Consider the following 23,974-nt stretch of genomic DNA (forward strand, 5'->3'; position numbering starts at 1 on the left):
TTGGATGCCCTTAAAACTCAACATGTCTAAAACCTATCTTATCGTCTTTTTCAATGCCCTTTTGCCCCATAAAACTCCCAACCCAGGTCACATGTCTTGGCAAATAGCGCCAATTTTCATTTGGTTTTGTAATCCAGAATCCTCATATTTCTTCCTTTCTCTTTGTCTTCCTCACCACCTCTCACTCCAAATCCTTTACCAAAATTCTCTATTTAATCCCCTTTAATCCTCAAATCCATCATATCTCTCCATGTCTGTAACCATCTTCTGACAGAGCCACCATCATCTCTCTTGCCCAGGGGACCACTGCTTCTTCATTCACTTCATTGTTCTCACTCTGCCAACTCCCCACCAGTCTGATCTTCACACCAGAGTGTCCTTTTCAAAATGCAGGCTGACTGCTGTGGCTCACACCTTTAATCTCAGCACTTCAGGAGGCCATAGCTGGGAGAATCGCTTGAGGCCAGGAGTTTGAGACCAGCCTGGGAAATATAGAAAGACCTAATCTCTACAAAAATAAAAAAAATAAAAAAATAGCAGGGCATGATAGTGTGAACTTTTAGTCCCAGCTACTTAGAGGCTGAGACAGGAGGATCTCTTGAGCCCAGGAGATTGAGGCTGCAGTGAGCTATGATTGCACGACTGCACTCCAGATTGAGTGACAGAACAAGACCCTGTCTCAAACAAAAGAGAACAAAAAAATGCAAATTTAATAATATTTCCCTCCTGTTTAACATCTTGTAATAACTTTCTTTGCTCGTAAGCTTCAGACAGAATTCCTTAATACAGTCTGCAAGCCCTATTCAGTGCCTGGTCAATAACCACTCTCAGCCGCATTCATCTCTGCTCCAGCCACAGTGAAATCTGCCACAGAGATTGTCCCTGCTGTCCCCTCTGCCCTATTCTCATCATTTTGTTAACACATATTCCTACATCTCATCTCAGTTAAAGGTTCACTTCCTCAGGAAGCCTCTTCTAACTTCCCTGACCAGGTCAAATTCTCCTACTATAGCATCTCTTAGCTCCATGTTCGTGCTTGTTGCAGTTGCAATTTTGCATTTGTCTCAGTTAATTTCTCTTCCCTCACTAGATTGTAAGCTCCGTGAGAGAAAACTTAGCACTGGTTTTTGCTCATCATTTTAGCCCAGAATCTCAAAGACCTTCCATGATATTTACTGAATGAAGAGTGACTGAATAAACACATATCAAATGGTACTTTTTATTGAATATCCAATGTGAACCAAGCACTTTATGTACATTATCCCAGACCTCACCACAGTCTGGAAGACAACTTGGATTTATTTTTTAATTTTAAAGATAAAACTGAAGCTTAGAGAAGTGTACTTATTGGAGATTACAGAGCTCATAAATGAGCTATTTAACCTATCCAGTATTAAAAAGCTAGTCTATCTGTTTTTACGGGCTGTGCAGTTTCAACGATAGCATACAGAATGCTAAGGCTGGGAGGAAACTGGAAGGCATTTGATCTAATTCTGTCATTTTGCTAAGAAGGAAGCTGAGGCTCATGGTTAACAAAACCAAACCAAACAAAAACAAAACAAAACCAAACATACACATTCACATAGAACATCCATAAGAGAGCACAGATAGAATCTGTATCTCTTGACTTTGTTTTTTCTATTATCATACGTCATTTTAATCCTCTAGTAAAGAGTAACAGCAGTGACTTAACAGATTTTTTTCATCGCTGCTGCTTCTTAACCCTTTTGAGCCTGAATTTCTTTTTGTATAAAAGGGGAGCAATAGTGATTTTGTAGAGATGAGGTATGCAAAGTCTCTGGCTGCAGCGAGCACTCAGCAATAAGTGCTCTTTATTGGGCCAGGATTCCAACTACTTTCATAAAAATAGCAGGAAAGTCAAATGGAAAGCTGACTTGATGGTAGAGGAGGCTTCTACCCACCAACTAATTCCATGTTTCTCAACCCTGCACTGAATGTTAAAATCACCTGGGGAACTTTTGAAAAATTATTATGTCTGGTCCCAACCCCATGGAGCCGGGTTTATACAGGGACAAGATATCTGTAGGTTTTTAAAGTTTCTCCAGGGGATTCTAATGACCACCCAGGGTGGAAAAGCATAGACCTAACTGGGGTGCAAGACCAGTGTCCTCACAGGAAATCAAAGGTTTGGTGGTAAACAACCACTGAAGCACATTTTCAAGGTGAGATCCATTGGAATATATATTCCTGTCCTTAAACTCAATTTCATTTAAAGTGATGGATATCTTTTTATTTTTTCAAAGAGAAAAAAAACAACAGATTTTTTAAAATTTTGCACCACCCACCATTGCCAAAAGTGGCCATCCAGTGATCATAGCTGAATTGTTCTTGTATCAAGGAATTCTAGAAAACTTCAGGGCATAGAGTCTGCTGGGGCAGGGTGAGAGTGGAAATGCGTGACTGAATAGTAAACAAAACCAATTTTCTTGTTGCTGGCTTTCTGGCTACTTAATGTAAAGCCATAATCATTTCCATAGCAACACACTCATCACATACAACACGAATATGTAGATTCCACAGAGGGAAGATGGAATAAACTGTATCTTTGTACACTTTACTTGAAAAAGAAAAATAAAGCTTGTATAATTCCAATCCACAGTTGCATAAACAGGATTTTACATCCATGTAGATAATTATTCCAAATTCATCTGTAACCACCAGAAATGAATGATGTGCTCACTAAGGCCATAGAAAAATACCCTATACAGTAGTGCACATCCATGATTTTGTTTTCCATGGTTTTGGTTGCCCATGGTAACTACAATCCAAAAATATTAAGATATTTAGAGAGAGAGAGCGAGAGAGAGAGAGTGAGAGTGCAAGCACACATTCACATAACCTTCATTATGGCATATTGTTATAATTGTTTTATTTTATCATTAGTTATTAATGTTGACCTCTTACCATGCCAATTTATAAGTTAAACCTTATAATGGGTACACATGTATAGAAAAAGAAACAAGAGTACAAGGTTCAGAATTCCAAATCTGAAAATCCGAAATCTGAAATGCTCTAAAATTTGAAACTGTTTGAGTGTCAACATGATATACATTGGAGCATTTTGGGTTCTGGATTTTTGGATTTGGGATGCTCAAGCAGTGCAAATATTCCAAAATCCAAAAAAGTCTGAAATTCTAAACACTTCTGGTCCCAGGTGTTCCGGATAAGGGATACTCAACCTGTATGTATAGGGTTCAACGCTATCTGCAGTTTCAGGCATTCACTGGGGGTCCTTGAAACATATCTCCCAAGAACAAGGTGGGGACTACTGTAATTGATACGTATGTGTATGTGTGTTTGCAAAAGACAGAGACAGAAACAGAAAAAGATAAAGAGACACAGAAAGACTTGAAATCATAGTACATGGATATTTTTAGAGAGAAATCCATGTCATTAGTAGCCTCCTTTCAGAATTAAAGCTCTCAAAGTACTCTCATTATTGAAGCACTTGGGGCATTGGTACTAGATGGGCTTGCGGCTTGGAGATTGCGCTATAGGCTATGGATCATGCAGGGAAAGAAGAAGAGTAGTATTGTGGTTGTGGAACTTCCACAGAAGAGAGGTTGTGGGTAGCCATCTGGTGAGAAGGGCGCAGTAGAGTTGGGTGAGCACGGAGGTGTCTCAGAATATTTGAATTGAAGTCTTACTATGGCTTTTATGCAGATTATATTTTTACTGAGTTTGACTTGGAAATGGAGATGTGATAAAACTTTCTTGAGTCACAATTTTGGTATTGCCACTGAGAAGAGCTCTCCAGTTTTCTCCTTTACCTCTTTAATGCCAAGGTCTGTGGTTTCGAAGCTTCTCTAGGATCTGTAATTCTGGATCTCAGGTGAATATTCCAAGTGAGGAGCGGGCCATCATACCTTGGGTGAGATCAAAATAATAAGCACAGAGACTATCCTGGATTTCCTGGAAGAATCTCAATTCCAATCAGTCCTCTGTGATTCCACAAGAAATTTGTAGATTGGGTATGCAAATTACTCGTACAGAAATCATTGTGTCTAGAGATATGACATGGTGATTCTCATTCTGGCTGACTCTGTTTTAATGTTCTCTCTCCTTATACCTTTTCCTATACTCCCATATAAACACAAAACTCTCTCTATCTACCTACCTACCTACCTATCTACCTACCTACCTACCTACCTACCTACCTACCTACCTACCTATCTCTTCACCTCTATTTACCAATCTAGCTAATTCTCCTTATTGAAATATATATGTGAGTATGTGTGTATATAGAAAAAATACATAAGTACACCTCCCATATTCAGAAAACATTTACTGAATATATATTATGCACAAGGTACTCTCATATACTCTTAAAATACTTCAATGAATAAAAAAAGAAAAAGTCTTTGTCCTTGTGAACTTTACATTTTTGGGGTTGAGGGGAGCAACAGGCAATAAACAATAACTATAATAAACAAGTTACAATAAGAGATACACAAAAATTAGTGTGGGGCAAATGAAATGGGGCATGGGGGCAGGTTGCAATTTTAAATAAGGGGGTCGGGAAAGTCTACAGTGAAGGTACACTTGAATAAGTACAGGCGTATATTATCCAGGACTGGCTCTTGAACTTCAGAGCAAATGGGAAGTGTTTGGTTTAAGTTATGTGTTTTTTCCATTGCGTTATTTTCATTGAGATGCTGGAAGTCCCAGGAAATTGTGTATTGTTATATCAGTTCTTGAATGGGCAGAAATTTGACTGAGAAAATCCAGATCCTAAGTTAATCAGAAAGAGACTGCAAAGAGCCAGGCTTTAGTTTAAAAAGTGAAGAACCAGACTGGAGAGATCAAGACCAGATCTTGATGACAGGTTGGCGTCAGCTTGGAGGCGTGAAAAAATTGGACAATTTATGGTCAGCCAGTCAGGTTGCATCATAATTCCTAGTCTGCACAAGAACTCAAGGGAAAGAACAAATAAGTTTTCCGGTTCTATTTTCAGTTTATTTGCTCTCTGTTTTATGGATTTCAGACTCTTCAAAGATACTCTTTAGTGGCTTTGTTTCCAAATGAAAACCAGAAAAATGATGCTGGAATTTCATAGAGGCAGCGGTGGATGGAAGAGGGCTCCTCCTGTCTATAACCCTGGGAATATTGTTTTTGATTGTAGACCAACTAACTGCAAAGAGAGAAGACACATAAATAAGACAAGCCCTGGAAAGCATATGTGGTGTGACGGTGTCCTGCCAAAGCCGAGAAGACACAAATAAAATGGAATTATTTACTGTTTGTAAGAGAGTGTTCTAAACCCAAGACACTGATTCATAGATGTTATCATGGCCCTGTAGACACATTAAAAATCAAGTACAGGTTATGTTACATGCACCCAGTTCATCTTACAATGGTAAAGTCCAGAAATTGTCAACAGTCTAAAAAAATTCTAACTACTTGTTATATTAATGATGTGTAATAACGTATAATATTGATAATATCTTATATTATAATAATGTTATATTATCTTATTTCTTCTAGTCTTGATCTTGTTTGTTTTCAGGTCTTAGCCATGAGAGCATTTAAAATGTTTTCCGATTATATTTAAGGATGATTGCGCTGCATGAAATCCTTCAGGGGCCTCACACTTCTTTTAGGATAAGATTCAAATGGCTTATGAAGGACTAGGAAGTCTTTTTGATCTGCCCCCCTCCCCATCTACCTCTCCAGACTTATCCTGTGCCACTGTCCCACAGGCATCCTTCCTGCTGCCAGAACAACTTTATGCAGTTCCACGAATAAACCGTAGTGTTCCATGCAGCAGTGTCTTTGCTCGTGATAGTTCCTTTGTCTAGAACATTCTTCCTGCCCTCACCACCAGACTGGATTTATCTCTTCCTCCGCATAGTTCTTCTAACCTTTCTTTCTCAGTCAAATTGAATTGGGATCTGAGTCCCATAAGACCCCAGGCAAACCTCTCGCATGGCTCTTACCAGATTGAAATGTTAACAGTTGCTCTTTTTGTTTCTTATGCCAAAGACTAAGAATTTCTTGAGAGTAAAATTGAAATGATCTCTTACCCCAGCTTCTAGAATAGAGTAATAATTCTTAGTATATATAGTGGCTCAATGTATATGTGTGTATATGAAATTAAATTGAAGGACTGAAGGTCTCAAATATTGCAATATCCACAAGGTAACGAATCTGGGAACTTTCTGGCAATCATTACACTAATGTCAGTGACAGAGATGGAGCTCAGTAAGTTATAACTATTATTTTAAGAAGCAATTTTCCAAGGTCAGCAGTTCACCATGAGAGCCTACTGACTTTCTCCCTAACCCACAGGAGACAGATTTGAGAGAGGAAGCGATAAATGGCTTTTCAATTCCATTTACTTCCACAGTTTTTAAACGTTACATCCCCACTGTCTTCATATAAACTCCAACCAGCATAGACATCGTACTATAAGTGGGACTGACCACCTTGTAACATGGCAGAATAGTTTGTCTTTGATCTAAGATAGACCAGCTAACAACTCTGTCTGTGCAGGGCCATTTTGTGTGCAAATTAGAAAGCAGGTGGAATCTGTGTAATTATAGGACACACATCTGGACCTGGCTCCTCTCTCTCTGCCTCCATTCCATTTGCCCAGGCTCTGGGTCCCCAGCACTGTGTCCCGTGCAAAGCTGACCTCCATTGCCACACTACTGCTTGTCCAAACCTTCCCATCTTTAGGCTCTTTTCAGTGCTTCTGATTTGCCAATCTATTGAACTAATTCCTGTCAGGCTGCCAGTGCCATAGATTCATAGAAGCTTAGAGTTTTAACCCTTGAGGTCTAATGCAGGACCTTCATTTTACAGAGAAATAGAAGATCTGGAGAAGGGGAGGAAACCAGCCCAAATTCATACAGCGGACAGGCAGAATTATCATCTGGGTTCTCCCTGACATTCCAGTACAGACCGACCTAGACTGTAATTCCTGCTCAGCCATTTACTGATATCATTATGGAAAACTTGCTGAAACTCTCGAAGTCTCTGTTCTTGTCCTCTGTAAAATCCAGAAAATGGTAACTTCCACCTCACAGGGTTGTTATAAAGGTTAAATAACAATATATAGACCAGGCGCGGTGGCTCACGCCCAAAATTCCAGCACTTTGGTAGACCCAGGCGGGTGATCACCTCAGGTCAGGAGTTGGAGACCAGCCTGACCAACATGGTGAAATCCTGTCTCTACTAGATACAAAAAATTAGCTGGGCGTGGTGGCGCATACCTGTAATCCCAGCTACTCGGGAGGCTGAGGCAGGAGAATCCCTTGAACCCAGGAGGCGGAAGTTGCAGTGAACCAAGAATGCGCCATTGCTCTCCAGCCTGGGCAACGAGACCAAAACTCCATCAAAAAAAAAAAAAAAAAAAAAAAAAAAAAAAAAAAAAAAAAAAAAAGACATCTATCACGGATTTAGCGTAGCTTCTGACGTGCACTAAACACTTAATAAATGCTGAACAACTTGGAGCAGGATCTTAGAGGAGATGCTTTAGAGCAGGGTTCCCTTTTAGCCTTCAGCTCAGGCAGTAGGTGTTTATTTTGACCACTTCCAGTAATGCGCTTTGCTCATAGGTCTTTCAAGATAAACGGAACGTCCCTAATAATTAATGTTTTGGTTATATGCCCACTTGAGAAGAGATGCCACTTCAGCCTGTTCCGTCTCGGTGGTGCAGCCAGGCCCTAGCGTCTCTCCATCCCTGTTCCCCACGGGCTCCCAAGGACGGCGTCCCCGGGCCTCTGCGTCTCTGCGGAGCGTTTCCGCGGGATGCTCAAGGGGGCAGTGTGGTCCTGCCGAAGAGGGCCGCCTCGCCTCGAGGAACGCCTTGGCCATTTTCACAGGAAAATGTTTACCCTGGAAATTGAATTATATTTGGGATTTTGGGTTTCCCCTCCCCCACCCCGCCGTGGGAGGTTTCGGAAAGTTACTGCGGTGCCCGGCGCAGTCAGAGGCCTGTCAGCATTTCAGCTCCGCGCGGCGAGCCCTGCGGCCTCCTTCAGCACCTGGGACCCCCGGGACCCCGGGGCCTGTGAGGGCCGGGCCCCCTAGTGAGGCCCCTGGCTCCGCACCAGCCCAGCAACACCCCCTCCCCCCCGTTCTCCCATCTTTAGCCACCTTCGGATCAACAGCTTAGGATGAATTTCAAACTTAAGTTGGATGGTTTGAGAGGGTTGGGGTGTGTGTGTGTGTGTGTGTGTATGTGTGTGTTGCCAAATATTTCTCAGAAAGTGCTCTTGAAATGCGCCCTGTGTATCCATGGATTCATGCATATTCATAGCCTACTCCTCTCTGTAGGTTCAAGTTTTTCTTTTCTGTCAAACGAGGCATTAAATAAATTCTAAGGTCTCTTGCAGCTCTGACATTCCAGAGTTCTAGATATATAAGAATAGAGAGGAATCTGTGAAAAAGCCTAACCCTGGGGAACTCCTTCCTTTCTCTGTGGCTTTACACAATGAAACCATCACCCAATGCCCGTGATAACTTAAAGATGAAAATTTCCTGTTCTCCAGATATCCTGCTCAATTCGCCCATCATGTACCATCAAATATAGATTCATTGCACTTTGTCCTGTTTCAGGGACAGGAGTGGCTTCTGCACATAAAGTGGTGAAGAAAACAGGTACAGTCCCTGCTCTAACGGGCCTTGAGGATTCGTGGGGATATCGATGCTACATCAATAATCACACATAGAGGGGGTGAAATTACAAATGGAGGTGAGTGCTGTGAAGGAAAAGTAAAGGGTAAGGTAAAGTGTAAAGAGGACCGAATTTAGCATTAGGGGTCAGGGAAAGGGGAAATGATTTTCTAGCTAAGATATGAAGGACAGGTGGAAGATGGCCAAGCAGAGTGTCTGTGTGGCACATGATGTGTAAGAACCAAATTACTGCCATAGAATGGCTGTTTGAGAGTGATAAACCCCCTCTTTTGGCATCCAAGGAAGAAATTAAGTCACTCTAATTCTCAGAGAACACTTATAGCAAAGTCCATGATAGTTTTTATAGGTAGTTTGTATTGTCAAAGATTCAGAGCCTCTCACAGTGAGATGAAACTCAGAGGTCACTTGACTCAAATCTGTACTGATTTAGGAATCTCCTTCAAAATATGCTATACAATTATCAAGATTCTGCCAGGAGTCTCAGCTACTCAAGAGTCATTTTTCCCACTCTTGACAAGTCATTTTCCTTCCATTGAGTTCTTAGATTCCTATTACTTAGATTTTCCTTGCTAGACTGTAAATTCCGTAGGGCAGGAATTTTGTCTTCTTTGTTCAATGGCGTTATCTCAAGTGTCATGAACAGTGATTGCCATGTAGTGCCTTTCAAAGCACATTTATTGAATGAATTCATTGAGACTAAAATAGGCCTCCCTAAATTTTTGCTCATTGGCCTTAGTTCTGCCCTCTAGAACAACAAAGAACAAACCTAACATCTTATGTAAGGACAGTCTTATTGTCATTTAAAAATAGCTCTCATTTTCTGGTTATTCTCTTCTCTCTGTTAAATATTTCCAAGTATGTAGTTTTGAAACTCTCAACATTTTGATCACTATTTGGGATTCAATTTGACATGACCGGTCACCTGATGTGTTTCGGCTCCGTGGCCCCACCCAAATTTCATCTTGCTTGTAATCCCCAGGTGTTGAGGGAGAGACTTGGTGAGAAGTGATTGGATCATGGGGGCATTTCCCCTATATGTTGTTCTGGTGATAGTGAGTAAGTTCTCAGGATAGGTGACGGTTTTAAGTGTGGCATTTCCTCACTCTTTCTCTGTCTCCTGCTGCCATGTAAGACATGCTTTGCTTCCTCTTTGCCTTCCACCATGATTGTAAGTTTCCTGAGGCCTCCTCAGCCATGTGGAACTGTGAGTCAATTAAACCTCCTTTCTTTATAAATTACCTAATCTCAGGTAATGTAAGTTCCAGTCTGAAAGCTGGCAGTCTAAAAACTCAAGAAGAGGTGATGTTTCAGCTTGAGTCCATAGACTACTGTCTCGGCTCAAAGCAGTCAGGCAGGGAGAGTTCCCTCTTGTTCAAGGGAGGGTCAGCCTTTTTGTTCTATTCAGGTCTTCACCTATTGGATGATGTCTATCCATATTACAGAGGGCAATCTACTATTCAGTCTACCAATTCAAATGTTAATCTCATCTCCAAATAGCCATATCCAGAATAATTTTTTTTTTTTTTTTTTTTTTTGGTTTGTGTTTTTGAGACAGAGCCTCACTCTGTCTCCCAGGCTGGAGTTGAGTGGTGAGATTTCAGCTCACTGCAACCTCCACCTCCCAGGTTCAAGCAATTCTCATGCTTCAGCCTCCCGAGTTGCTAGGACTACAGGTGCATGCCACCACACCCGGCTAATTTTTGCATTTTCTTAGTAGAGACAGGGTTTCACCATGTTGGCCAGACGGCTCCTGAACTCTTGACCTCAAGTGATCCACCCTCCTCAGCCTCCCCAAGTGCTGAGATTACAGGTGTGAGCCACCGTGCCAGGCCCAGAATAATGTTTGATCAACTATCTGAGCAACCTGCGGCCTAGTCAAGTTGACATATAAAATTAACCATCATATTACCTATCAGACTATCAAAGAAAAGTGTGTGTAAGGAAGCTTTGAAGAATTAACTTACAGTGAGAGATAGTACCTCATAGGTGAGAAGTAGCTAGTGGCATCTTCTGGGAGGAGGGTAATTGGTTGGGTTTGTATACAGGCAGAGGGAGAAGAAAGTTTTACCCTTACTAGGTCCAGAGGAACCTGTGGAACTAATGGCAATCATGAGAGCAGATGGGACAGATTAGATTCAGAAAAACTCCTCATGCACTAATAATTTGCTTGAATAATTATTCTTTCTAATACTTACCCCCTCCACAGTTTTGCTGTGAACTGGCAGTGAAGGCAGGACCAAAACCAAGAAAGAACTTATTCATTCTGAAGCATTCTTTAGGCTTGGAAACTGGCCTTAACCCATTCAATCCAAAGGTGATAACTGTGGCCCAACCCCTTACTGGCTTCAGGATAAAACACTGATAATGAGAGGCAAACCCAGAATCATCAGTGCCTACAGCAACAGAACTGGAAGTTGGGAATTGCGCTAACCAGAAATGTATTTGACTTTATAATGCTGGGGTCCAATCCCAAATTAACTTATCTCATAATAAAATGTAAATGATCACTCTCTCAATTTAGCTATCACACATGGAAAAGAGTTCATACTTACTGGAATAAATCAAACAAAATAGTGCTATAACTCAGTCTTCATTGTAATTCCATGCACAATTTAATACAATAAAATACTATTAGATGTGAACAAGCTAGAAAATAATATCTATCATCAAAAAATAATTCAACAAAAACACAGATGAACTAGATGTTGCAACAAGCAGACAAGGAGTTACATATTATTATAATAATGTTTTAGGATGTATAGGAAAAGATGAAAAAGTAAATGAATAGGCAAAGATCTCAAGAGAGGTTTGGAAAGTATTAAAAAAAGAGCCAAAATAGAAATTCTGCAGCTAAAAAATACAGTAGATAAAATAAATACATATTAGATGGCTGAAAAGGAAATCTCTGGCTCCAGATGGTTTTACTGACAAATTCTACCAAACATTTAAAAAATAGCACTAGGGTCAGGTTCGGTGGCTCATGCCTATAATTCCAGCACTTTGGGAGGCTGAGGTGGGTAGAACACCTGAGGTCAGGAGTTTGAAACAAGTCTGGCCAACATGGTGAAACCCCATCTCTACTAAAAATACAAAAAAAATGACTGGGGGTGGTGGCGGGCACCTGTAATCCCAGCTACTCAGGAGGCTGAGGCAGGGGAATCGCTTGAACCCAGGAGGTGGAGGTTGCAGTGAGCTCAGATTGTGCCACTGCACTCCAGCCTGGGCAACAAGAGCAAAACTCTGTCTCAAAATTAAATAAATAAATAGAAATAAAAAACAGCACTAATTCTACACAATATCTTCCAAATAATAAAAGGAGAGGAAATATTCAATTCATTTTATAAGACGAACATTACCCTAACACTAAGACCAAACATAGACATAGATCAATGCCAAAAAAACAAAACTATAGACCAATATTTCTCATTATCCTGGATTCAAAAATTCAAAAAATTTTAGCAAATTGCATTCATCCATATAAAAGTATACCACAACCAAGAAGAGTTTATTCCAGGAATACAAAGACTGGTTTTGTATTCAAAAAAATTATCAATATAATTTGACATATTACAGTGGATTTTGGTTTATATTAACTAAAGTTTATATTTATTAGTTTATACATAAACAGTTTAAATAAGTAAGACTTGACGATCATGTCAAATCATGCAGAAAAACCATTCAAAATTGAATATAATGTGGCCTAAATTGGACTCATTTTTATACCAATTTGGTCATAAAATGTAACTTTTTGTATCTTTTATTGAGAAAGGGACCCTCAAAGGCAAATGTACCTAGGGCCTATGAAAGTCATAAAGCAATCTGACTCTGGAATTATATAGATAATAATTAGTTGGTAATCTTAATCAAGTTATATCACTCTAATACATCAGTTTGTTTTCTCATCTATACAATAAGAGATAATGAATAGTTTTTATTTAATAGGAGTGTTGATTTTCAAAAGATTATACAAGCACCTAAAACTTATTAAACTGCTTTTCTTATAAGGAATAACAATAAATGGTAGCTGCTCTTAAAATGCATATATATGACATGATATATACTTTGCTTAAACATTCTGTATTTTTAGTTTATCAGTGAAATTGGGTTAGGACATTTGTATTACAAGACATCATACATTTTTGGAGATTCTTTTCCAGTTTCACAAAGTTTGCATAAGGCTTATAAACTGCAGTTATACTTTGCATACTAATTCCCATCCTAGCATTTATGCAAAGATCTACGAAGATCCAACCAACTCCTGTGGGCTTTTTATGGGATGATGATTCTGTCATATACTTTCTATGGCACGTAGGTCTCAGTTATCTTCTCAGTAGGAGAAAAATGACTTATATTCACCCACTTTTACTTTATACTTAGTCCTCTGTTTATTTTTCTCCTCTATAAAAAAATCATTTAATGGTAGAAAAGCTTTTAAAGATATAATTTGTTATCATTGGTCAGAGATTTTTCTCCATATGAAATTCATTGATCCTATTGGATCAAACTGGTCTGATTAGCATCATATTCTAATTTAGTGATTCTAAAACCCACCTACAGAAGCGGAGGATTGTTGCTTTTTAATACGAACCATGTCTCTCACTCTGCTGATTCAGGTTTCCTAGATAAATTATTTTAAAAGCTCTCAGGTGATTCTAATGATTGACTAGATTTGGAAACCAATATCTTCTCAACTATCCAAACTATCACTCATGTGAAAAAGCATTGTCATTTTATGAAAATGGACTAGGGCAAGGGGAAGGAGCTCTGGCCATTGATGCCAAAAAGGCTCTTAGATCCTATTTTTTCTTAAAAGTCTGATTATGTGTAGAGTGATGAAAGTTTGTTTGACATAGTCATCTTAGTCGTTACTGAAGCATAAATGACTTTGAGAATCTTATCAGTGCTATAGATAGACCCTTTCTCCAGGAGATTCAGAACATTTCACAGACAGTTTCAGAGAGTTAAAGATTTCTTAGAATATTTCTAAAACAGAGCTTTCAGATGAGCTGAAATGGACTATGGAGGTTGTCTGTAAGGTGACCCACTCAAGCTCTCAGCTAGCACATTGTATTGGATGATATTGGGTAATACTGGAGGCCAACCACACTGCAGAGTTTATTCTACTACATTCAGCTTTCTTTTCTTTTCTTTTTAAAGGAGGATAATCTAACATATTATGTCTAAACTTTAATTACTTGGCTCACAAATAATAATGGAAACCTCCCTTCTCAAAGAGTGACAGAAAATAAAATACAGGCTGTGGGGAAACTCTATACATCCTTGGGTCTCAGTTTTCTTCATAAGATGAAGGGACTTATTGGGTCAAAGCAATGGATTTATTTTTTTTCTGACTATGTTTTTAATTTCAAAATATTTTAACCATACTAAATGAAATGATATAACAAACCCACATATATTTATCATCTGAATCAAAAAACCTTAATATTCTGCCATATTGGCTTCCGGTTTTTTTAAAGAGGTAAAATGGAACAACCACAATTGAAAATCACTGTATGTACTATCCAGAGGTAGCTACAATCCTGAAGCTGCTGTGTGTCACTACATTACTGTTTTTGACTTATATTACATAGATATCAAAAAATACAATATAATTCTACAAGTTTTGGAATTTGAATTGAATCAAATTTTATCAGACTCTACTTATTGTTTTGCAATTTATTTTTTTACTCAACTTTATATTTTTGAGATATTTCCATTTTGACATTTGTAGCTCCAGTTCATGCATTTTAAGTGTTATATACTATTCTGTTGAAGTAATATATACTAGAATCTCAGAATAAGTGTGAAATTCAAGTGCAATGGAATTTACCTTTGAAGAATAAGACAAGAGTATGTCTTCTTATCTCCAGTATCCTTTCAGCATAATTTCACTGAATATAACCCTCAAACAAAAGGAGGTGACAATGAACTGGAAAAGTCTTCATACTGTAACCACTCTCCTGGAATTTTATTCCAAATATAAGGCCAAGAAACTCTCCCACTGATATTTAAGCTGGGTTATACAACTTCACCAAGTACTGCCAAACCACAGATAGTGAGACCCAAGACCTGCAAGATCTCATAACTAAAATCCTTATCTTACCTGGCTGAATGTTTGAACCTCATTTATTGTGTTTTAGAGAGATTTTACTGTACAATAATTAATTTATATGTTCTCCTGTTGATGAATATTTTGGTCATTTCTAATCACTCATTCCTAGTGTTTTTAATATCATTTTATGTTTTCTTCTACCCAGGTTTGAGTATTTCTCTAGAGAATTCATCTAGGAGTGAAAATGTTGAATAAACAGCTCTGCAGATCTTCTCCTCCAAGTGATTGTACTAATTTATTCTCCAACCAGCCATAATGGGCTGAATATCTATGCCCTCCTCAAACTCATATGTTGAAGCCTCAATCCCTAGTATGATGGTATCTGGAGGTGGGACCATTGGGAAGTAATTAGGTTTAGACTAGATCACAAGGGTGGAGCGTTTATGATGGGATTAGTGTCCTTATAAGAAGAGGAAGTGAAATGAGAGCTCTCTCTGTCAGCATGCACACAAAGAAGAGGTCATGTGAGCACACAGAGAGATGGCAGCTGTCTGCAAGCCAGCAAGAGGGCCCTTACCAAGAACAGAATCTGCTGGCACCTTCATCTTGGACCGCCCAGCCTCCAAAACTGTGAGAAATAAATGTCTGTGGTTTAAGTCACCTAGTCTAAGGTATTTTGTTAGCAGCCTGGGCTAAGACACTAGAATTTATAAAACTTCTCATGGATCCGCGACTTCATTCAGCATTTACTGGCATTGTCAGATTAATGCAAATCTGATAAACATAGAAAGGTATCCCATTTTGGTATTAATTTACATTTCCCTGATAACTGGGGAGGTGTAATACGTTTTAATGATTTTGGTCCCTTCAATTACCACCTGCAAATTAACTGTTTACATATTTGTCACATTTTTAAAAGAATAGTTGTCTTTTTATTATTGGTTATGTTTATATGTCATAGGTCTGTTTATAATATATTAACATATGAATTTATATTTTAAATATAACATATATCTAGTTATAGAAACTTATGTATATAACACACATGTTTATGTAACATGTTATTTATTTATATAAAACATATATGTTACTTACATAACACATATTTATAACATGCTATAAATATAACATATTTATAGTTACATGTTATATATTACACATATATTAAAATATATTTATATTATAATATATTATATATAGCATATTTTATATGTTATGTGTTATCTGTTACACATATATTAACATGTAATATGTTAATAGTCAACATAACATTTAAATTATAACAAATTTATAACATGCATATTTTAACATATAAAACATATGTATATTTATATGTTACATATTATAACATATATTGTAAATATAACAACATTAACATATATTATATGTATTAATATTATCTTTCAGTTCATGGCTTGTCTTTTAATTTTGCTTATGGTGGTTTTCTGTCCTACACAAGTATTGACTTGAAACAACTTCTTGAAACATAAGCTATACACAGGAAATTGCACACAGCATAGGTGTACAGCATGAAGAACACACCTATGTAGCCAGCACCCCAGAGGCCCCATCATGCTCCCCCTCAGCAAACCTTCCTACAAAGGTGACCACCATTTATCTACACTTTCAACACTACTTAGTTGTATCTGTTTTCTGAACTTCGTATAAATAGAATAGTGCAAAATATATAATTTTCCTCAATATGGTGCTACTTAAATGTTTCTGTGTTTTTTTGTAAGGCAATAGTTTGTTCCTTCTCCTAATTCTATATTTTATTATTAGAATATACCATAGATTATTTTCTCTACTATTAATAGACTTTTTCTTCTCAGTTCTTGGCTAATACAAATAGTTTTCCTATGAACATTCCTATACATGTTGGAGAATATATGCAAACAGAACATTTTGGTTTGACATATAGCTACAAGCGGAATTGCTGTTCCTAGGGTCTGCACAGTACCACACAGTATTCCTAGTACTACACATTATTTCAAACTTTTACACCAATCTCTATTTCTACCAGCAGCGCATACACAGTCCTATTGCTCCACAACAATGCTGTCTTCTGGTATTGACAATAATTTTCATTATAGCCATTCTTTATGTGTAGTATAGGCTCTTGGTAGTTGTAATACATATTTTTCTGGTGACTAATGAAGCTGAATATCTTTTAAAATTAAGTTTTTTGGAATTTGGATTTCCTCATCTTTTGTAAGGGGTGTTCAAGTCTTTGGTTTATTTGAAGGAAGGGTTGTCTGTATTTACCTTTTCTTTGTATATTCTAGACCCAAATATTTAACATATACTTGTTATATATGTATATGTATGTTACATATGGCATGTTATATATGTGTAAAACATACATAGGTATGTATATATGTTATACATGTTTGTATATGTATGAATATGTATATTCACCCAGAAATATATATACACATATGTAAGTATACATACATAATATATGATATATATTTTTATATGTGTGTGTGTGTGTATAAAGTATCTTCCCTCATTCAGTGATCTGTCATTCAATCCCTAATGACATTTTTTCTTCACTGTATGACTTTTCTATGCTTTCTATATTTTATATTTACATATTCTATATTTTCCATATATCTTGAATCATAAAATTACCTTTTAAAAATTGAGGCATAGCATAGTCACAGAAAGGCACACCTCAGTGCATAACTCAAAATTTCATACATTGAACATGTCCACGTAACCAGGCCCCAGATGAAGAAACAGGATACTGTAAGTCCCAAGTCTTCCTTGCATTTCTTTCCAGTCACAGTTTTCCAGGTGGGGGTGGGGAGTCACTAACCTGACTTCTAAATGCATGGAGTGGGTTTTCGTATTTTTAAATTTAATATAAATAATGTGATACTTCTTTTGGGGGCGTCTGGTTTGGTTTGTTTAATAGTAGGTTTTGTTGCTGTCTTAGTCCTTTTGAGCTACTATAACAAAATACCATAAACTCAGTGGCTTATAAGAAACAGAAATTTACTGCTCACAGTTCTGGAGCCTAGGGAGTCCAATATCAGGGCACCAGCAGATCCAGTGGCTGGTGAGGGTCCATTTCTGGTTATAGATGACACCTGCTAGCTACGTCCACATAAGGTGGAAGGGAGAAGGCAGATCTCTGGGGCTTCTTTTGTAAGGCCACTAATCCTATTTATGAGGGTAGAAGCCTCCTGTCCTAATCACCTTTTTAAGTCCTCATTTCCTAATATTATCACCTCTGAGGTTAGGTTTACAACATATGACTTTTGCAGACACACAAACATTTAGACCATAGCAGTTGCTTATAGCAACTATTTTATTGTTAAATAGAATTCTCTTCTATCAATATGCCATAATGTATTAATCCTACTCTAGATGGATATTTTGATAATTTTTATGTTGTAGCTGTTACAAATAGCACGGCTATGAATGAACAATATTGTAGATTTTTTGAGAGCATTTCTTAGGTGTAGATGTGCATTTCTTAGGTGTAGAATTGCTAGTTCATAGTTCATAGATATGCATGTGTTCAGCATTAGTGGATACTTCCAAACAGTTTCTTCAGTCTTTCTTTTTTTTAAGCCAATCTATACTCCCCTCAGCTGTCTTTAGATATTTGAAGAAGCCAGCCAAGTCCAGAAAACTAAAAAGCCCACCTACAGACTTGAAGTTGAAACGAATGGTTATGGCTTTGAACAATTGAGATTGAGGGTAGTTTGTTATACAATATTATTGTCTCAATATACACCTGCTTGACTTGCATTCGTGGAATAAGCTCTCATTTGATTATATTATCATTTTATATACCACTGAATTCTAATTGTTAATATTTAGACTAATGTTTTTAAAATTTTTACATCTATGTTCATTAGCCTGTTAACCTTTAAATTGCCTTTTTTGTAATGCCCTTGTCATATTTTAATATCAAGTTATGCTGACCTAATAATTTGAGATGAGAATATTCCCCTCCCCAATTCTAAACATTTCCTCCCCTAATCTCTGGAAGAGTGTGTGAGAAATTGGTGGTGTTTCTTCCTTAAATGTTAGGGAGAAATCACTGTGAAAGCCTTCTAGTCCTTGAGATTATTTAGTAGAAAGAATTTAAATTATAGATCAATTTAATTAATATATATGAAATTATTAATATTTATTTCTTCTCATTTCAGTTTTGGGGATTTCTAGAAAGGTGTCAATTTGACTGAAACTCTCAAGTTTACTTATATAAAGTTGTTAATATCCTTTTATTATTTCGTAATACCTGCAACGTCTATCTGTGGTGATGACCTCATTTTAAGATCTGATATTAAGGGGTTTTCCCCTTCTCTGTTTTTGATCAGCCTTTTTAGCTGAGTCCATGAATTTTATTAGCCTGTTTTGTTTTAAGAACCATTTTATTGTTTAATTTTTATATTAATAAATTTGTCTTCTATTTTATCAATTTGTTCACATTAAGATTTCTTGATTTTTTTTCACTTTCTTAGGGTAAGTTTTTTTTCAACTTTTTTAGGTTGGATACTTTCATATTTTCTAATATATTCACTTTAAGCCTATAAATTTTATCCTTAATAGCTTCAGCTTTACTTCACATCATCTAATAGCAGTACTTTCATCATTATTGAGCTCAAATTCCTTATATTATGTTTTGTTAATTCTATTTTGATGTGAATTATTTGGAAGTATAGTGACTATTTTTTAAAGAGTAGAAATTTTCTGGTGATCTGTTTGTTTTCAATTTGTTGGTTCATTCTCCTGTGGTCAGAAAACAGGCTCTGAATGATGTATCTATCCTTGTTCTGTGTCCCAAGCAGAGAACAGGTTCAGGGTATAAAATTATCACGCCAGCTTCAAATTGAGAGTTATAGGGTCCTGTGGTACTCTGAGTTACCTAAGAGTCAGAAAGAGAAAAATCAGGCTGAATTCTATTCTCCCCCTGCCCTATTTCATTTTATTTACAGCACATCTACCTTATCTGTTTTACTTACTAGGTTTTGGTATAAGATTTTTTAAAAAAGAATTTCGTATCTCGACACCACTAAAAATACAAAAATTAGCCAGGCATGGCGGCGTGCACCTGTAGTCCCAGCTACTTGGGAGGCTAAGGCAGGAGAATCACTGGAACCCAGCAGGCAGAGGTTGTAGTGAGCCGAGATCACCCCATTGCACTCCAGCTGGGAGACAGAGCAAGACTCCGTCCCAAAAAAAAAAAAAATTGGATTTCACTGCTGAAAATGTTTATTAACCACTGTATTAGAATATCCTGCAGCGGTCTAGTTATAAAATTTCATTATTCTATGTATTTTGCTATTCACAAAAATCATATTACTCTGCTGGGTTCAGAATGATCTAATCAGGTTAACATGGTATGCTGACCTCTATACAGTTGATTCATTAAACTGATCCAGTTACATTATTATTATGTTAATGTACATATATGATCTGGGTGTGAATGACCAGACGGACCTCTGCTAAGTTTTGTAAAAACCAATATAGCTAGTTATCAAGTAATCTAGTAAAAAGTATTCAACCCATCCTAAAGATCAAAGATATGCATGTTAAAGCAGTAGTGTCATATAATCTTCTTTATTTATCAGAATGGCAAAGATTAAGTATTTTTATAGACTTCTGGTGAGAATCTGTATTTAAAATTAGTTGGCTTTTTTTTTTTTTTGTCTAAGGAAGGAGTTGGACCAGAGTCAAGTGTCACAAACTCAAATGCTTACAGGAACCAGAAAAGGGAGATCAGATGGACATTTCTCTTTCCCATGGAAGCATTCAATTTTGAAATCTTACTATAAAGTTCTAGGAGTGTGTCTAAAACTAATGAGTAGAGCCAGTATGTATTTCAAGTATAAGACAACAATTAGATATACTCAAACATGAAGTGTTTCACCACCAAACAACGCTTCTTATCCCAAATGCATACATGCACTTTGCTGACAAGTTCTGCTTTAAAAGCATAAAGCAAAAAAAAATTAAATGAGAACTGAAGGAGCCACAGTAAAAAAAGTATTAGTGGTGTGTGCTGAATCTTTTTAAATCTAAAACTAATATAAGCCAATTATGCAAATAATATTTATGGAATAGATTACTCATATGACAAAATATAATAAAGATAATGATAAAAGTAACAAAATTACTTCAAAGATTTAAAAATGCAGTTAGAAGAGGTAGAAGAAAGTGTGAGATTTTTCTTTGGTAGAGTGACTGACAGGGCCAAATTGAAATTTGCTAAAAAAATCAAATACATATAGATTTCAACTGCTACATAGCCTTTCATCAGTCTCAGAGGGATATTTTTGGAAAATAATAAATAAGGTCATTACGCTTTTTCCCCTTCTATGAAAATCAAGTTAAAATAAATGCTTTTATGCAAAATCACTGCATGATCTTTTTAAAATAAGTTTTCAAATCCATTACTATTCTATGCATATAAAAATGATATTTGAGATGATAGTCCCCTAATAATAATGGATATTTCTTGGCGGAAGATTTAAGGTGACAAAGGTGTTTTCTTCTTTCTACTGTTCTCCAAGTCTAAAATTATTTAAAAAGATCAGGCAATAATATTACAAGAACTTTAACTTACCATTTTTCTTCTTCAAATAAAAATAAAGCAAATATCAAACAAACACATAAACAAAATTGTGTGCTTCATTCCATATACTAATTGTGACCCAAAAGATCATCAAGATTTCTGTAATTCTAAACCATATCAGTCTGGTTCTAACTAATGAGCAATAAGAAAACTCATGAGACAGCTGTCCTTGCCCCTCAGAGGACATCCCATCTCCTGTCTACTCTTGCCTTGGGACTGGAGCTATCCTCCCTCCCGCCTCTATCCAGTAGCTGCCTCTTTCTTCTGCTGTCTCTGTGTAAAGGTTCTTCCATGGTCTTATGTAAATTGGAATTTAAATCCTACAAACTACATTGTAAGACTAGTGGATCGGAAGAGATCTTTCCTCCCTGCCTACTTCTGCCTTGAAGGGAACCGTATTTACTGCTTTAATTAGAGCACCAAGCTGTCGGAGTAAATGCAAGTCTTCAGCACTTCTCCTGACAGCTTCAAATTGGGGCGGCAACTTGGAAAACTTCTGTTGCAAAAATGCCAGCTGGATAATTAGTACTATGTGGCTAACAGTTTAAAAAAGCTGGGAGGGGAGATGAGAATTGGTGTAAGCATCTTTAACACACTTTAACATTCTAAAATGGGTTTCCAAAAATGTTGCTGCTGAAATGTTTGCAAGATTTTTGTTAAATGTGACTTCATGTATTAATGTTCTTTTTGTGTGGAGGGAGGAGGAGGTGTTGACATTCATCTAACCTGCAGCAAGTGTCATTGGATTGCTGAGCTGGCTTTCTCTCTGTGTTGAAAGGAAAGAATAATTCCCTCCAATTATTCCTCCAGGGAGAATTAAATTTGCCAATTGATTAAGGCAAGAAAAGACAAAGTTTCTCAAGGAATTTTGGGAATTCAGCAGGGTCTGAATAAGTCATAAGTTTTTAAGATAGTAACCTGTAGTGTGTCCAGGGTGATGTCCAAAATTGCTAATGACTACTGAGGTACGGCCCAGGCCAATCAGAATGGAAGCTTGGCATTATGCTGTACAGATACATGATGCTTCAATATTAGCTCTGGTTGAATCTCCTTTTTGCATGCAATGTACCTCTGCTTGTTTAGAAAGAAGGATAGAAGCTTTTGGTGGTCTCTCTAGAAGATGAAACTGTTTATAGTCAGATTTAACTACTTTTTATAAATTTTGAACATGATCATCCTTCATTCACTTATTCATTGAAGCCACTACGTGCTGAAGAGTAAAGCTTCAAAGACAAACAACAAAGACCACAATGTCTGCCTTTATAGGTTTGTGTTTTAAAGGAGAGATCAGCAAACATTTTTTGAAAAGACCCAGATAACAAATATTTTCAGCTTTGCAGATATATGGTACCTGTCACAACTATTCAACTCTTCTGCTGTAACATAAAAGTAGCCATCGGCAATACATGAACAAATGAACGTCGGAGTGTTCCAATAACACTTTCTGGATACTGGATATGGAATTTCATATAATTTTTACATGTCATGAAATACCATCCCTCTTTTGAATTTTTCTGACCATTTGAAAATGTTAAAATCCATCCTTAGCTGATAGGCAGTACTAAAACTTGTGGTTGTCTAGATTTGATCCATGGCCTGTAGGGTCCCTGATCTAGAGAGTTGACAGTGGAGAGGCTCAAGTCACTAGGGTCAATTGGCTGATGTTGAAAGTGAAGTGACAGAACACCATCTGGCATAGATGGCTGCACGCCCATCGATGTGTGAATTGAAGAACCTTGGTGCTGGAAGAAACCTCAGAGAGGCCTTGAATGCCTTTAAAGGGTATTTGCTTCACTTTCAGGTCATTTTCAACCAACTGACCCAGTCACCTTCAATGGCAGGACTTGGAAACTTCCCAAGGCAGCCCACCTTATTGTTGGATAGAGACATTTTCATTAAATTTGTACTTTTATTTCCTACAAATATATGGATAAATAAGGACTCTGAATCCCAGTAAGACTTAGGATCCTTATTTTGCAATCTTTGGCAGGCCTCAGAGAAAGAATGTAAACAACTTTTCCACAAGACATATATTACAGACAGTTATTCCATCACTTGTAAGTCTTTGGCTATATTTTTTGCCAATTTTTGGTCACATAATTTGTTTTTCCTTATTGGAAGGTTGAAAAGGCATGGTTCTAGGTTTCCTATTCTTTCTGATTCCTTCAAGTATTCAATACGAGCTCATTTGTTTACAGAATGGAGAAAATTAAAAAGAAGCTTAAGGAAAAGAAAATTAGATTGTTCCCTTTTAAAGTGGTGATTCAAAACATATTTGCATAAAAATAACAATATGAGCCAATGTGCCCTATTAAAATTAATCTGCTTATATGATAAGGCTTTTGGACCATGAGGCATAGCGGTTTTGCCTTGAGAAAAAGTGCTAATCCCAAATGAGCCTTGTCTTCTTTGCAAAGTGAATATTACCAAAGCTAGCAAGTCTCCTAACCTTTCCTGTAATTTCTAATCTTTATTAAAATATAAGGCAATTTGTTAAAGTCATTTTAGTAACAGAGGTTGTATTTAAATGGGCCAAAGTACTGGGGCAAAAATGCATGCTGAGTTGTGTGTGTAGGGGGGGTGGTGTATGCATGTCTCTCTGTGTGTAACTGCATTTATAACACTATATTTTAATTGCTGGACATTGTGTTGTATAATAAATATTG

The 23,974-nt window shown here is 37.1% G+C and overlaps 1 protein-coding gene across 2 annotated transcripts in view; it reads left to right on the forward strand.

Moving 5' to 3' along the window:
* The window catches only part of PCTP (phosphatidylcholine transfer protein), a 148,670-nt gene extending 133,301 nt beyond the window's left edge, over positions 1-15,369 (forward strand). The window contains exon 8 of one of the 2 annotated variants that reach the window (XR_008653067.2): positions 5,006-5,495. The gene's annotated coding sequence lies outside the window, so the exon portion shown is untranslated. Of the gene's footprint in view, positions 1-5,005; positions 5,496-14,918 lie in introns of those variants that run through there. The other variant, XM_055256325.2, reaches the window with a different exon arrangement.
* Positions 15,370-23,974: the final 8,605 nt, after the last annotated feature.

This window comes from Symphalangus syndactylus, chromosome 20 (genome assembly GCF_028878055.3).
Source record: "Symphalangus syndactylus isolate Jambi chromosome 20, NHGRI_mSymSyn1-v2.1_pri, whole genome shotgun sequence".
In the NCBI taxonomy this organism is placed as follows: domain Eukaryota; kingdom Metazoa; phylum Chordata; class Mammalia; order Primates; family Hylobatidae; genus Symphalangus; species Symphalangus syndactylus.